This window comes from Pseudochaenichthys georgianus, chromosome 15, assembly GCF_902827115.2.
Source record: "Pseudochaenichthys georgianus chromosome 15, fPseGeo1.2, whole genome shotgun sequence".
In the NCBI taxonomy this organism is placed as follows: domain Eukaryota; kingdom Metazoa; phylum Chordata; class Actinopteri; order Perciformes; family Channichthyidae; genus Pseudochaenichthys; species Pseudochaenichthys georgianus.
The window spans coordinates 29,278,498-29,293,311 of record NC_047517.1 but is presented as its reverse complement, the minus strand read 5'-3'; positions in this window follow the sequence as shown (position 1 = coordinate 29,293,311).

Genomic DNA, 14,814 nt, shown 5'->3' with positions numbered 1-14,814 from the left:
CTCATTAGCTAAATGAATTGAACCATATGTGTCCAATTCCTAATTAACTGCATGAATGAAAAAAGAGCAAAGGAAAATAAAGGAAGGGAAACAGAAAACAAAACCAATTGAACACATATGTATTATTGTGTTGTTTTACACATACTCTCAAAATGAAAATATTTCTTAGACTTTTTTTATCCACTTTAAAATGTTCCACCTAAATAGGCATGTATATGTATATGCTGAATCTTTACATATAGAAAATACCAGGAAATAGGCAATATATTCCTTTTCAAATGCCAGAAGACAAGTATGCCTTTATGTTTTTATAGGGTAAAGATGATGGGATCTCTAGAAATGTACAAGAAATCCAATCAAACAGTAAACTAAGCAACAAAAGTAGAGGTAACAACACAGTTTGATATGTGCTTTCCAGTAGGCGCCCACCTATAACCGTGTCACTTTGTTTCATAAGCAGTATACACATTTACACTGCACAAAAATAATAGCAAGGTTTCCTGTGGCTTGATTTGTGGTACCATGACTGATATACGATGGTACTCAAAATGTTCCATAGCTATAGCAGGGACTAAACGAATGGGCTGAGACCGGGGTTTAAATAAAAAAGAGAAACACCCTCTTCTGAAAGCAGCCATCTTGCCTCTGTCAAAGTGGGGGGATGAGTCTGTGTGATATTGGAACCAATGCCGGTGAAATACAGTGGCTCACTGTTATATTTCTGCCCTCTACAGGAATCCGGATAAATCAAAGAGGTCAAGCTGCCACTGCTATGATGTAGTAAGGAAGCATAGGGATGGGTTATGCCGTAGTCTGTGTGTGTGTGTGTGTGTGCGTGCGTGTGTGTGTGTGTGTGCGTGCGTGCGTGCGTGTGCGCACAAGGGTTGAGTAGCTGTGCATCACTGAGACCTGCAGCCATGAACTGAAAAGGACAGATCAACAGCGCCAGTACGCCATTTCCCTGAATGCTGCAGGTTTCCATTCTCTGAGCAACCTCTAGGGTTAATTTGACCTGAAGCCCCCTGTGCCCCCCATAAATACTCACATTAACCTGAACAACAAAATGAGGGGGTCCTGTTTATGTCCATTCAGGGGGCCCCTAGTAAAAACGACAAGGTCTCCACCTGGTCAAGGTGAGCTCAAATGAAACCCATTGACAAGCAGGGTTTTACCTGCAGCACAAAAGCCATCCAAATCAATGGGTGGGGAGGGGGAGAGGTGGGGTTGTAGGGGGGGTCGATTGGGGAAGATGAGGACAGTGCTGTTTAATAGAAACAAATTGCTCTCCACTTCCCAGTGACACAGATAGCAGACCATTTGTGCCTGCTGGCCTTTGTAGGGAACAACAGAAAGGAAATGTACTCATCCTGGCCGGGGATAAAGTTCGGGCTTTTTGTTACACGCCAGTTACCTTAGCCTCCGTGCCCACCCCCTTGAACAAGCACAGCGGTTAAGTAGTTCAGGTGCCTGCTACATTCTGTTAGATTAAAGGTCCCTGCTTCTGGCCCGAGTTGAATTGCCTCAGCTGGAGTTGAAGGGAGAGAAGGGTGGGGAGGGGGGCTGCGAAGTTGTAGAACCATGGCACATGAATGGACATCTTGTGCGTGCTCAGAGAGGCGAAACGCTTTGGGACAGCCGGACGGCCCCTCTCTACACCAAGAACCTGAAAGAAAGTCTGTAGGGTGGGTTGGTGAGGATATGTGGAGAGGAAGGGGGGGGGGGGTAGCCCAGCCCCTACTCACTCTTTTGCTCACTCTATATCTTCACCGACATTTTACCCCGTTAGTGGAAAGCCGTAATTTGTTTGCAACAAGGAGCAGCACAGGTGGGTAGGATCTCAAAGGCCTTTTTGAAAGCTTGAAACACACATACTGTTGCCCCCATGGAACATGGACCTAAAGAAAATGGACACAATGCACACAGGACATGAAGGAGGGGTCTATGTAACTGTGCGCCAATGTGCACCTGTGCTAGCCATTCACTTATACAGAGCGGCAGTGGATTCAGGGTTCGGAGAGGAGTGGGTTGAACCCCTGAGGACATAGAACAAAAGGTGATTGACATCTGACACACTGCAGGTTTAACTTACACACCAGATATTGATTGGCAGTTGTGTGTTTGATTCCTCTAGATTATACAGCTGTGTTCAGAGACAGCCCTGAATGGATTAATGTTTGATTTTTAAAGATAAGATTTTAATCTATTGATTGGTCATGTGTACTGTAAGGGTGTGTAAACACTAAACAGTCAGTTATTAAAATCTCCCTCTCCATGTCACATACAATGTTCCGTGATTCTCTTTCTGTAGCCATGTCTCTCAGATCAAGCAGAGATTGGTCAAGCAGAAATTCAAAACAGTGTCTGAGCATGTCTGACTTCCACAAACTCATTCCCAAGGTACGGGGTCAAGTACAAGAGTCAAAGGTGAAGTCTGCCCCACAGGTTTAGGTTCCAGTCTGTGGGGAAATACTAACACAAAGTGTGCATGGGAAAGAGTTGTCTTAATGATCCTAGAAATTACTCCCTGAGCTTTATGCGGGGTTCAATTGAACTTAAGTCTCGTGTTCAAATGCAGTGAGTCACACCATAATGATTAAATATACAGATATTTAAATGTTTTGACTTCTACCAATCTCCAAACTCTGTGACAATCAAATGCACAAAAATAACAAAAACATCCCTTTTGGATGATTAGATCACGTGACAGGATTGCTAGAAGGTCAGGGTGCCGTATCACTTTATAGAACAAACCACATGCCTCTGTCTGTGTGACATGAAGTAAATGTTCAGTAATCCACATCTTAATCTTGTGCCGCGCTCAGCGCAGCTTAAAGAAACCGATACTCCTGTGACTACTTTAGCGGCTGATTGTGTTACCTTTACAATTCGGCTTCCCCTCCTTCCTGTTTTGTACCCTTGGAATGCCCCGATAAAAGTATCCCCACTGTGGCTTTCCACCTGCACAGAGGAGGATATGGCAGTGGTCTGGGGTCAGAATTAATATGCAGCCCCATGGGGAATACACACAATATCACCCTCTTACACAGGTCAAAATGTAATATTGATTAAATTAGACGATTATTTTGGAAAATACCATTAAGTGAATACCTGTAAAGTGTAGCGCTTAGCAGCTAAGGAAACATATCTCCTTCAGAAGTTGGTGGAAACCAAAACCAGAACTAAAAAAGGAGAAAAATAATAAATGTATGTCCGTGAGGCAGAAACACTATTCCAAATGTTAATATTGCAATATGATATGATATGATGTGAAATATATGAATAGGCTTTTAGTGACTGGCTGTACAAATGTAAATACATAACCCATATTGGTTATTAGGACTGTTGTGAAAATCCATGTTGACCTGGTCAGTTGATACAAATAAATTACAATCTGAAATTAATATTTGCTCTAGTACATTATTATACCAAGAAAGTGTTATGCATGGTTTGTATGGATCTGTTATTCCATTCTGTTTATTTATTGTGTTCCTTTCTGTAAAGCACTTTGAATTGCCTTGGTGTCTGAAAATGTTCTATATAAATAAACGTACCTTACCTTATAACGTCCAAGTTAAATCATGAATCATTTAAAATAAAGTGAGAAAACACAAGTGTTTAGACATCTGTTAAGCTTTCTTTAAAACATACTATAGAAATCATGCGTTTTGTTTTGAAGTCTAGAACATGTTTTGTGTTACTTTCTATACAATAACAAGGTTTCATATGCAAAGACTGTGGTTGTGGTTGTCAGCAGACGGTAACATATTTCTTTTCTTCCTCTAAGTTCTGTTTCACTGTGTGCAGGGGGGAGGTAATTTATCTGTCATGGCTTCTAAAAGAGGCAGCTCACTTTGCTGCCCCCCCGCCCCCATTACACTGACAGCAGCCTTATTACCCACAAGGGAAACCGACCGCCACATGAATTTGGCCACTGTTCACCTCTGGGGCCAGGGCAAGACTCTTTTTACAATAGCGCCAATGACGATGAGATTTTCTTTTCAGTTATTAATTTGATAAATATATTAATTATGACCTGGGGATGACAGTCAAATCAGATTGTCAGGCGCCCAGTCGTGGGCCCCCACCCTCCACTTTGGTGATAAGTTCTCTCAGGTTTCTATAGCTGTCATCCATTGGGCTTGGACTTCTTATCAGCACAGGGTCCATTCTAGGGATAATTTCCTGTGTGTCGTAATTAAATGGTGGCTCTCTCATGGCGAGCGACTCCCATTTTAAAGCAGGAACCTCTTAATGTTTGTTTTTGTGGGGATTATCTAGGGTGGGGCACACCCTTGATGGGGTCAACATGATGACAGTTTGATACGTCTATGGTGCTTTCTGTACCTCTTTTAGAATAGTTCATATGCCAAAAAAGGGAAGTACAATGAAAAAAGATGAATTTGACAGCCCTATTTAGTCAATCATTATGCTGACATGTTGGACAGGACAATGGTGTATTGAAAGTTGAAGTTTGTAGAATATTTTCTATTTGCCTTGATCTTTTTTCTAAATGGATACAGGGAGCCACATATCAAAAGGTGGCTGCTTTTGAAATAGCCCTCTACCTTGCAATATTGTTGGCAAAGTACCTCTTTCGAAAAAGTTGCCTTCTTTATTGTAATCAGATTTTAATTTTTTCTAAAGGAACCACAGTGTTTAAACCCGATGGACAGTCGAGTAAGTCCAAGACATCCAGTATCTGCTGGGTCACACCAGTGTGTCTGGACAAAGATGGGTTCACTGCAGAAAGGTTGTTGGTATACGCAATGATGGAAAGCCAATGATGGAAAGCAACAATGAAATGTGCCAGTCTGTTTCACTGAACCAAAGGAAGCCATTTGAGGGGAAAGCAAACCCAATGGCCAAGGAAGTAATGCAAGACGAACTGCTGTCAAGGGACTGGGGGAACCACTTAAGAATAAGACAAGGTGGCAAGAGGAAGTACTGGAACCAGTCAAGAGCTGGTCAGGTGCTGTAGAGTGACTGGTGCAATGAGCAGGAGGAACAACATATATACACAATAATCAAGCTCAGAAAACTGGTTTATGGCCCCAAGTATGATCTCACACCGAAGGGTTCATCATCAATGTTACCTAAACAAATGTAACCAAAGTTGCTTGATGATGAGCCAAGATTTGTCCCCAACAGATTCACTGGAAATGTGAAGTCTGAAATCAGGTTTCTCAGACATTGGGGTGTTTAGAAACATGGGAAGAGGACTGAAGAAGATTGAGAAACAAGAACCCTGGCATAAGGCCAGAAGGTGTTTTGATAATCAGTTGTCGCCTCATGGTACGTTACATACTACCTTGCTGAAATAGAGTCCAGAGCCTCTTTCAAGAAGCGATTGAAGGGCCATCTACTAATGACCATGTACCCTTGTGAGCTGTGAACCCTAATTGAATTTGATCGCATATGTTGTACTGGTGGGTGTCTTGTGCACTCATCCTTGGCTGAGATTGATATTGAAAGTGGATGACATTGTTGATGATGTTGGAGATTGTTGATGATATTGGTGATGTTGTTAATGATGTCAGGACTTATGTCCTGAATGTTGCTGTATTATTGTTGTATTGTTTTAAGTGTCGGACCCCAGGAAGAGTAGCTTTTGTCAAGAGCAAAAGCTAATGGGGATCCTTAATAAACATAATACATGGATCATTTGTTTCTGACCTTGAAAGTGTCCTGTTGTGCTCAATTCTTGAAAAGTCTTAAGTATGAACAATGAATTGCTCTTTTAAAAAGGTTCAAGGTTCTTTATTGTCAAACTACAGAGTAATTATGTCGTTGAAAATCTTAGGTCACAGGCTTCTCCAACAATGCAACATCTACCATTATTGTATCATATGTGTGACAGAATGGTCTAAAAATGACAATAATATCGTATTTTACAATTATTTCTGCAACAATATATCGGCAAACAAACCCAGTTACTCTGAGTCACCATCCTAATTCAAAAATGTAAACTGTGTGGAGTCTATTTTTGGACTGATTATCCTGTAACCACATCAGTTACTGGCAACAGGACCCAAAGAGACACACAATGACTCACACTGGTGAGTAAACCAGGACATCACTACAGGACCAAAACGTATAGAGGGAACGGATGATTATGGCATCAGAAAGAAATATAACAAAAATATTTATAAAAGAAAATTCATAAAGTAAATAAAAGGGGGAATACTATATAAAACATGATTACTCATATTAGAACTAAATACTCCTATATTTGAACAATTTAGACAAAGAAGCCCCACGGCCAGGTTTTATAAAAAAGTCAACAACAAACCATTCCTGATACACACGTAGGAAGCAGGTATGAGATGCAGTGCTAGTGGAAAGGGAGATGTGAGGCTGAGCTTCCCATGTAAAGCGGCGCGCTGCTGGAAGCATCACATCTTCCCCCGTGCCACTGGGCCTTGTCTGACAGCCGTCTGGACTTTAAAAAGGGGTGATAACTTAATTTCTACTCATGTCAACACTGCTGCAGGGGCCAAGAGGAAACTGTGGGCCTATTGTGTGTCTGTCATATCATCCTGCGTTTTGTGGCCCCAAGAATGAAAAATATTTAAGTGGCTTTGATGTCCTGGATCTTGTTGAACTGCTCTGATGGTCTGAAAGCATTTGAGTTTCCTTGCTGCTCATCTACCTTGGGTCCTTGTAAATGGTCAGAAATTGTTTGTGGGTGGAAATGCGCTGCTTGCTTGTTGTGTGTTAAACTTTCAAGATGCCTTTCAAACAGCCAACAATAATGCCACGTATCCTAGCTGAAGCAAACACAAGTGCAGGGCTTACACTGGAACAACCCTGAGCTTGAGGGCGTTGACAGCAGCTTCTATCTGCCAATCTCCCTGTGGATATTGTTGCAGTACTGGCAGACAGACAGCCAGGGCTTGTGGGCTGACAGATCCCCTCTGTCAGCAGGTTATCATTTCCAATTAAACCCTTTCATCTAAACGTACAGTCAACTCCTTGGCAAGCCAAAAAAATGACCTGAATAAGACGTTATTAGTCTATTTCAACAGGTCCCCATTTTTTCAACCTCCTCTCTGTAACTGGGGAGTGGGGTTGGGCAATCTTTTAAAGCATTACGGTTCTAGATTCTTCAGCTATCTTGATGCAAATAGCTCAGAACTTCAGCCGTCTGCGGTGGTCACGTTCTGTTTAGAGATAAACTTTCAAAATTGCGCTGGATTGACACACCGGCATGTCCTCTCTAACATGTGTACCAGCACAAGGGCCTTTTTGTCTTAGCTTTGTTCTGTCAGGGCCCACTGTGGACAGCGCTGTTCCTATCCACTATGCAGGAAACACAAAGGAATGCACGCGGAGCTCAGTAACTGTCTGTTGAAAAAGGCCTCACAACGTCTCATTTCCTTTAATAAGATGGCCTCTAAGGCATCCGGATGGACCAACTAAATACAGATTAACCCCTCAGCATCATCAGCAGTCACTCAATCAACATGACTGACTCACTTGTGCATTAGTGTGTGTGTGAAAGCATACTTAAAACACACAACTTGCACTACTTGAGAATATACTGTCTGCAGTCTTGAAAATACTGACATTTTCAAAAGGGCATTTATATATGGTTCAGCAGTAGAGTTCATGAGCACTTAATGTGTCCATGTCACCAAAAGACAACTTGGTTAAAGAAATGCCTCAACTCGAAGTGATCTAAAACCCAGTTTTTAATATACATTATTATTGAAGGCCATATTATTCCTTATTTCAAGATTACACTTAAGTGAAATGTATTATTAACCTTCATTAATATCAAGATGGTATCAGTGCATAATATTTTGGGAAGCCAAACCACAGCAACAGACAAATAAAGCAGCTCTGTATTATATATTCACCATATGAGAACAAAAATATTCGTCATCAACTTTTTTAAGATTCTTGCTTGCTAGAATATTATTCGAAAAGGCAACTACTGAGTGACTAAGGTCATATAACTCCAGTCTCTTGCTCTAAAGTCGGACTTGCTACACATACATCTCCCCACACCAACACACAAGGTGACTATTGCCACACTATTCAAAAGGACCAACTACTTCCTGCATAGAAACAGAAAAGTGGCATGTCATCTAATACGTGAGATGCAAATGTGTCAAATATTGACATCATTCCTATAGGACACATTTAGAAGGTCCCAAACACAATAGCTTCTGATATCCAATCAGCTTCAGGGCAAAACAAGCTGCAGTGCCGCTCGGCTATAACCTATACACTAACCTGTGTAGATCCTGGCCAACAGCTTTGGCATGTGAGTTTGCTTTGCGCTTCGTCTAGTTTTACAAAGAGGGGTTTTAAGTGCAACTCAATTCACAATTTCCTCTTTTAGCTCTACAGTGAGATACACTCTCCGAAATGTAGCCCCGCTAACCCACACCAACTTCCTGCTCAAAGACACAAAAGTGTACACTATGAAAGCAGTCAGGAATCCAGATAAGTAAAGAATTAAACCCAATTTGATTGACCCCTTTCCTTCTGCTTAATCTGCTTTAATCAGACAATGATACTTTATTTATCGAGAGCAGGGGTAGAGTGGTCCATTGGTGGGATGGAGAGGTTGCACTTTTAAGCATTTAGAATCATTCAGAAAGTAATCCTTGCAGAGAAAGGAAAGTTGAGAAAGGGAAAGAAAGTGTAAACAGGAAAAGAAAAGGTAATAAAGGGGGGAGACTGAGAGGAGGAATGGAGGAAGGAGAGAGAGATTGAGCAACACAGAGGGAGTGTTATCGGGGCACCTGTACCCGAGGTAAAGAAACACCTTCAGAAATACTAGGATAATCCTCTTGGTTTTAATGGTTTTGAAATGCTATGACAGATTAGGTAAACAGCGCATTTGATTAATGGGAAAAGAAGTCAATTGGCCATGGAGCGTGAAGCAGCACACAATGCTTCTTTCATTGCAGTGCTACTGAGAGCAGAGATGCTCACAGGGTTGTCTTGGCACGAACACAATTGTGTTCATCTCTCCCGAGGAGAGTGAGCAGTCTCAAACTTTTTCAAGATGTGGAAACTTGAGTGTGCATGAGGAAGAATTAATGCGCAGAAATGCACACACGGAGAAGTTTAAGGGGATAAGGAAATGGAAGGAGGGTGATTAGGATTGATACAATTCCGGTTTGGATAACAGGACACCATTTGATGCTAAATACTTGACTTACTCATCCCTGAAAGTCTGTAATAACACTCATGAAAAACTGGATCTCTGCAGCCTCCCCTCCTGATGCCGCTCTCTTTCCTCTCTGCAGGTAAAGGTCAGCTAGTCCAGGTGCTTGCCCTCCACTTGACTCCTTTCCAGCAGACTGTGGCTAAAGCAGAATCTGCAGTGACCCATTCCAACTCAATGTCATCTATGCATGATCAAATCCCCCCAAAACAGCTTAGCTGTGCCGAGCCAAGGCCTCGGGTCTAGGGCATTAGTCATATGGCAGTCAGAACAGTGGAGGAGGGGACGGGCAGATTAGACTGAGAAGCTCAAAGTGTTCGTCATCTGTAAGGTCTTGAGGAGAAACCAGAAACGGCTGATGCAACTCACTTAATCCAAACACTAAATAAACATCAGTTTGTATTTAGCACACTGTTATACAGTATGTGTATATCCTGTATTATCATTGGACCAAAATCAAACATCGCCAGACAAGAATGTGATTACTGGACTATTCAAACATGTATAACTGATGCCAATGTTTGTGAAATACTGTCTTTCAAAAATATCCTCTGGTCTGGTAAGAGAATCAGAAACAGGTTTATTATCAGGTAGGTTGACACGTACGAGGAATTTGACTCGGTGTTGTGGTGCATACATAAAGGTAAAACTAAATGTAAAACACAGATAGAAAACTATTTAAAGAAAACTATAATAACATTAAAAAAAATAGTAAAATATAGCAGTATTTACATTGAAATAGAGACAGACTGTGGTACATTTTATGAAAAGTAAAAACGTTTGGCATATTAGTATCACAAAGAGCCAAACTCCCCTAAGGCCTAAGAATGTGTTATGGTTGGACTAAGTGACTTTTATTTTTACTAAACTGTTTAGCCTCTTACTTTTTTTTTGTCTGTGTCTTGCTTCATGTTTGTCCTCAAATACCACAAACACACACACACACACACACCACACACACACACACACACACACACACACACACACACACACACACACACACACACACACACACACACACACACACACACACACACACACACACACACACACACACACACACACACACACACACACACACACACACACACACACACACACACACACACACACACACACACACACACACACACACACACACTTTAAGGTCACTCTTTCAAGGTCACAATGCCTGTTTAAGAATGTATTTGAGTCGGAAGCAGGTTAATTGCTGAACACAGTCAACAAGGTATTTTGTTTGGTTTTTTTGGGACTCTTGACCTCGACCCATGGCACATTCTTTACTGACTCCAAGGGATCAGAACCAAAAGTTAACCACGAAAAGCCAGTAGTGAATTACTACTTATTGACTTTGACAAGTGATTTGTCTAATTGAGTGCGTTTAAAAGAGGAGACAGCTCAATATTATAACCGCTTCTTCAATGCTCATATGTGGAAGAAAGGTTTATTTTTCCTACATACATCAAATGCTAACAATTAAACAGCTATGACTCAACAAGCCTCCGGATACCGGAGAATCCACAGTGGATACTAATCCCTCTCCATAGCCAGAGGCAGCACAAGCAGCATAAGCTCTCCTGTCCTCCCTGCTATCACCTCTCCATTTGCTGCCATGCCATCCCTACGGCGCTTTCAGCCACTCTCCTTCTCTTTCTCCTTTCCTCTCTTTCCATCCGCTAATCCTCTTTAAGGACATTACCTGCTAATATATCCAGTCAGAAGGTATAAAAGCCCAGCTATCTCTGCACTGCCATCGGCAGCACGCTAAATAGGCCATTAATGGGGAAAGGCAAATGGGGATATCGTGGTTTTGACCCCTAATACCAATCAGATCCTGGTCTAGCCGAGTGGCTGTCTGAGGTGGACCATGTGTCGGGTAACAAGGAGCCGAGGGAGAGGAAGGGGATAACGGTAAAAGAGCCAAAGTGTGGTTGGCCTTCAGTGTATGAGACCAAAAGATTGAATGCTTTCTGCGACATTTCTTTTGAGGGGTTTGTTAAAAGCACATTTCAAACACAAGCGATGAGGGACTAGCACCAGAGGCAACATTCTTTTTAAAACTATTTAAAAATCACAATTTTATTTACACCAACATCCTAGATGTCAAAGCCAAATAGGGCAAATTCAGACACTGGTGCCCCCACATGGCAAAGAGTGTCTACTGTTAGAAAAATCTTAACTTCAATATAAAGCAGTCATGTTAGTTAGCTGCATATGGAACACATAATCCATATGTGATACATGTATTCAAACAAATAAATAGAGATACATATTAAAAGGGTAAAATATTAGTAAAACCATTTCTCTTTAGACTGAAGTCCTTATGTTGGTGTTAAGTAAGAAAGAGGATTTTGCTCTGACTCTTTATATTTGTTATTATATTTTCACAAGTATGAAAAACACAGTAGGAGTTTTACTCCCTGCAGTGCTCGTTAGATAGAAAGTTTAGAGCAGAAACATAAGGCAGTAACAAAGTTGTTATTGAACAGCTTTGCCACCGTTTGAGAAAAACAAACAAACAAGAGGTTGTTCTCTGTTCCTGCTCATAGCCGGTTAACCTGCAGACCTCCCTGACCTGTCGGTGTCGTTGACTTGGCCCCGAGGCAGGGCAGCTGTTCATTTAACTGGTAATTGAGTGCCACTGACATCACTTTAATGAGACAGCACTAATCAGTGCTGACAGCTCAGACAGCACACAGCCATCAGCTCACCTCCAGCAGGTTCAGCTGGCCCAGAGTACAGAGAGCAGAGAGTGCCCTCCTCTGGTTAACACAGGAAATGACCACTACAAGGACCAGATGTGCTTCAACAAATACATTCCCCCTGTCATGTCCTGTCTTTGTAATCTGTTAATATCAAGTGTTAGGTAGAGGGATGTTGCATTTCAATGATCACATGTGGAAATCAATAATTGTAATCATTATGAAAACGATTAAATAGCCATAACCTCAATAGTTGTGTATAATAATTATTTAGCTACTTATTAACAATTTGAATTAAATCAAATGAAATTGTTGCATTTATTATTAACTACAACATCTCTTAAAGTTAATATTTAAAAGCAGTTATTTATTGCACATCTTTTCACATCCACTAGAGGGAAGCATCATATCAAAAGTCTTTAGCTGGTTCAATACTACATACAGATTAAAACGACATGACAAATTCATTTGTTACAGTTTCTGCCAACATGAATGGCTGATATCTGTATTTCTGTCACATAATAAGGAACTGAGATAATTGAGAAAGTGGTAAAAACATAATTTTAAGCTTTTTCTCCTGCTGTCAGCGTGTCCTAAAAAAGCTGCATGTGAGTGTAATGAAATGTAGCAGCGGCAGTCAACACTGAGAGGGGAGCAAGGGACGGACAGATCCCCCCCCCCCACCCACAGACAGTGAGTGGGCTGTAATTATTGGAGCCACTGCCACAATGGTTCAAGAGATAGAGCTGGTCTAATCAGACAGTAGGCTCCTCCAGTCAGCATGTCAAGTATCAAAATACTGAACCCCAAATTGATCCCAAAGGCACAGCCAGCCGTGTGAAAAATGAGGATTAGATACAGCTCAAAGGGACCTAGTACATGTTGGCAAGTGGTGTAAAAGAGCTTTAAGTGAACCAAGCGAAGGGGTTGCAGTGACTTCCTTCCACCACGCTGAGGCCTCAAACTGAGATTTCAATGAGGTGTGATGAGTCAGTGAACCAGCAACAACCATTCGTTCAAATGTATTCACGCTGCCTTCATGACTTTTTGGTATTCAATGTTCAGAGGCAAGGAAGATACTGAGTTGAGATGCAACCAGGGGCGGACTGGGACTAAAAAGCCCGGGCGACCGGCCCAACTCGGTACCGCTAGTCAATTGTCAACGGAGGGGGTTTAAAAGCAGAGGTCAATCATTTGTACGGCCCTCGGAGGATGTTGGAAAATTGAAATGGCCATTTTCCCCACCCCTGGTCTAAGTACTAGCTGTACGAATACGTCCCATTAGGCTATCCTCTTTCCCCTCTTAATCCCATTACTTCTAGTGCTGTGTAGACTATTACACATCAACAAATGAAGAACGCAAACTATTTTATTCCTAAAAGTGTACAACCAAGCCCAAACAGAGCAGAACATTTGCCTCTCACAAGACTGTTTGTGCCGTCACCTAGCTGGGAAAAGAAAGGGCGATGATGGATGACATGTGTGATTTAAGTCATTTATAGCCTAATGATTTGGCCGACTTAAAGGAAGTGGAGCATATAATAAGCCTTGTTATCGGAGATATAGTAACCCCCTGGGGAGGGCAGCCAGCTCAGCCAGGGATAGAAAGGTTGATGTGTTAATTTAAAGGTCAGAAGTCAGTCCAGAGGTGTTTTATTTTAATGTAAGTTTGAAATTGACAATTTACACCTACATTATAAAAGCTTGGGCTCAGACAAGCTAAATGATACATTAGAATAATATAGTATATGTGTTCATTATTAAAAAGGGACCCATAGAGAGCAACTGATTAAGTTGCAATACAAAATGAATACCCTTGTTTGTGTGCTACTACTACTAGTTTGACTTCACAGACTATGCATACAACATAACTGAAATGCAGAAACATTGGCTACTTGCATGCTTAAGATGTATCTGTTGCTCCTCTGAGTCACCAGATCAACGAAAGCATGAATCATGACACGGATGAGCAGATGGGCCAAGTATGTGAGAGCGGGGAACCTTGTTCTACAGAAGTGAGACGGCTGTCCAAGCACTAAACAAACAAAGAATAATGTGAAAAGACAGCCTCTGAAATTGTGCACGAGCCAGTTGGGGATGCAGCCAGGCGTGTGTTTATTCAGCCACAGGCACGAGTCATCTATTGCTAGCAATGCCCTGCATCATGAACACTGTACGCAGTATTTGCTTTAACACGCTCATGAGGATGTTTGTCTAACTTGTTCCTTTTTCAAATCAGGGGATACAGATATATTGTCGTTGTAGAAAATAATTCCCACAATAATCTAAGTTTAGGGACCCACACATAAACACCATTATAGAAGCAATAATGTGAGAATAAATGTCAGTTTCAGGAAAATGCAGCACATACACAAGCATTTAATGACCGAACACTAGGGGTGTAACGGAATCCGTATTCGTCCCGTACCGTCACGGTTCGGACGTCACGGTTCGGCACATGCAGTCACACGACGAATACGCCTTTTTTTTTACGAGTGGGAAAAAAGTCTGTCATTCAGGGCAGTATCCACGACTACACTATATATAATCCAGGGGGCGGTATTGCGCCTAAAAGCTGTTTGCCAGCCGCCCTTAAACAACAAATGAAGAACAAGAAGAAACAACAACAAAATGAACTAAATACAAGAAGAAGAAAAGTTAGTATGGCGATTTCAGATAACACACAGGAGCTAGAACCCACCTGCTTCTTTTAAATCAGCTGTGTGGGAACATTTCGGGTTGCCTGTGGACTAAATAACGATGGAGTGCGAGTGGTGGACCGGACGAGTACAATGTGTCGGCGTTGTTCGACAGCGGTGCGGTATGCTAATGGGAACACACGCCAAACATGCTAAATCACATCAGAAGGCATCACCCAGATTTGCCAATCACTGGAGCCCGGGCCCGGCAAAAGACAACAGCAGTTCAACA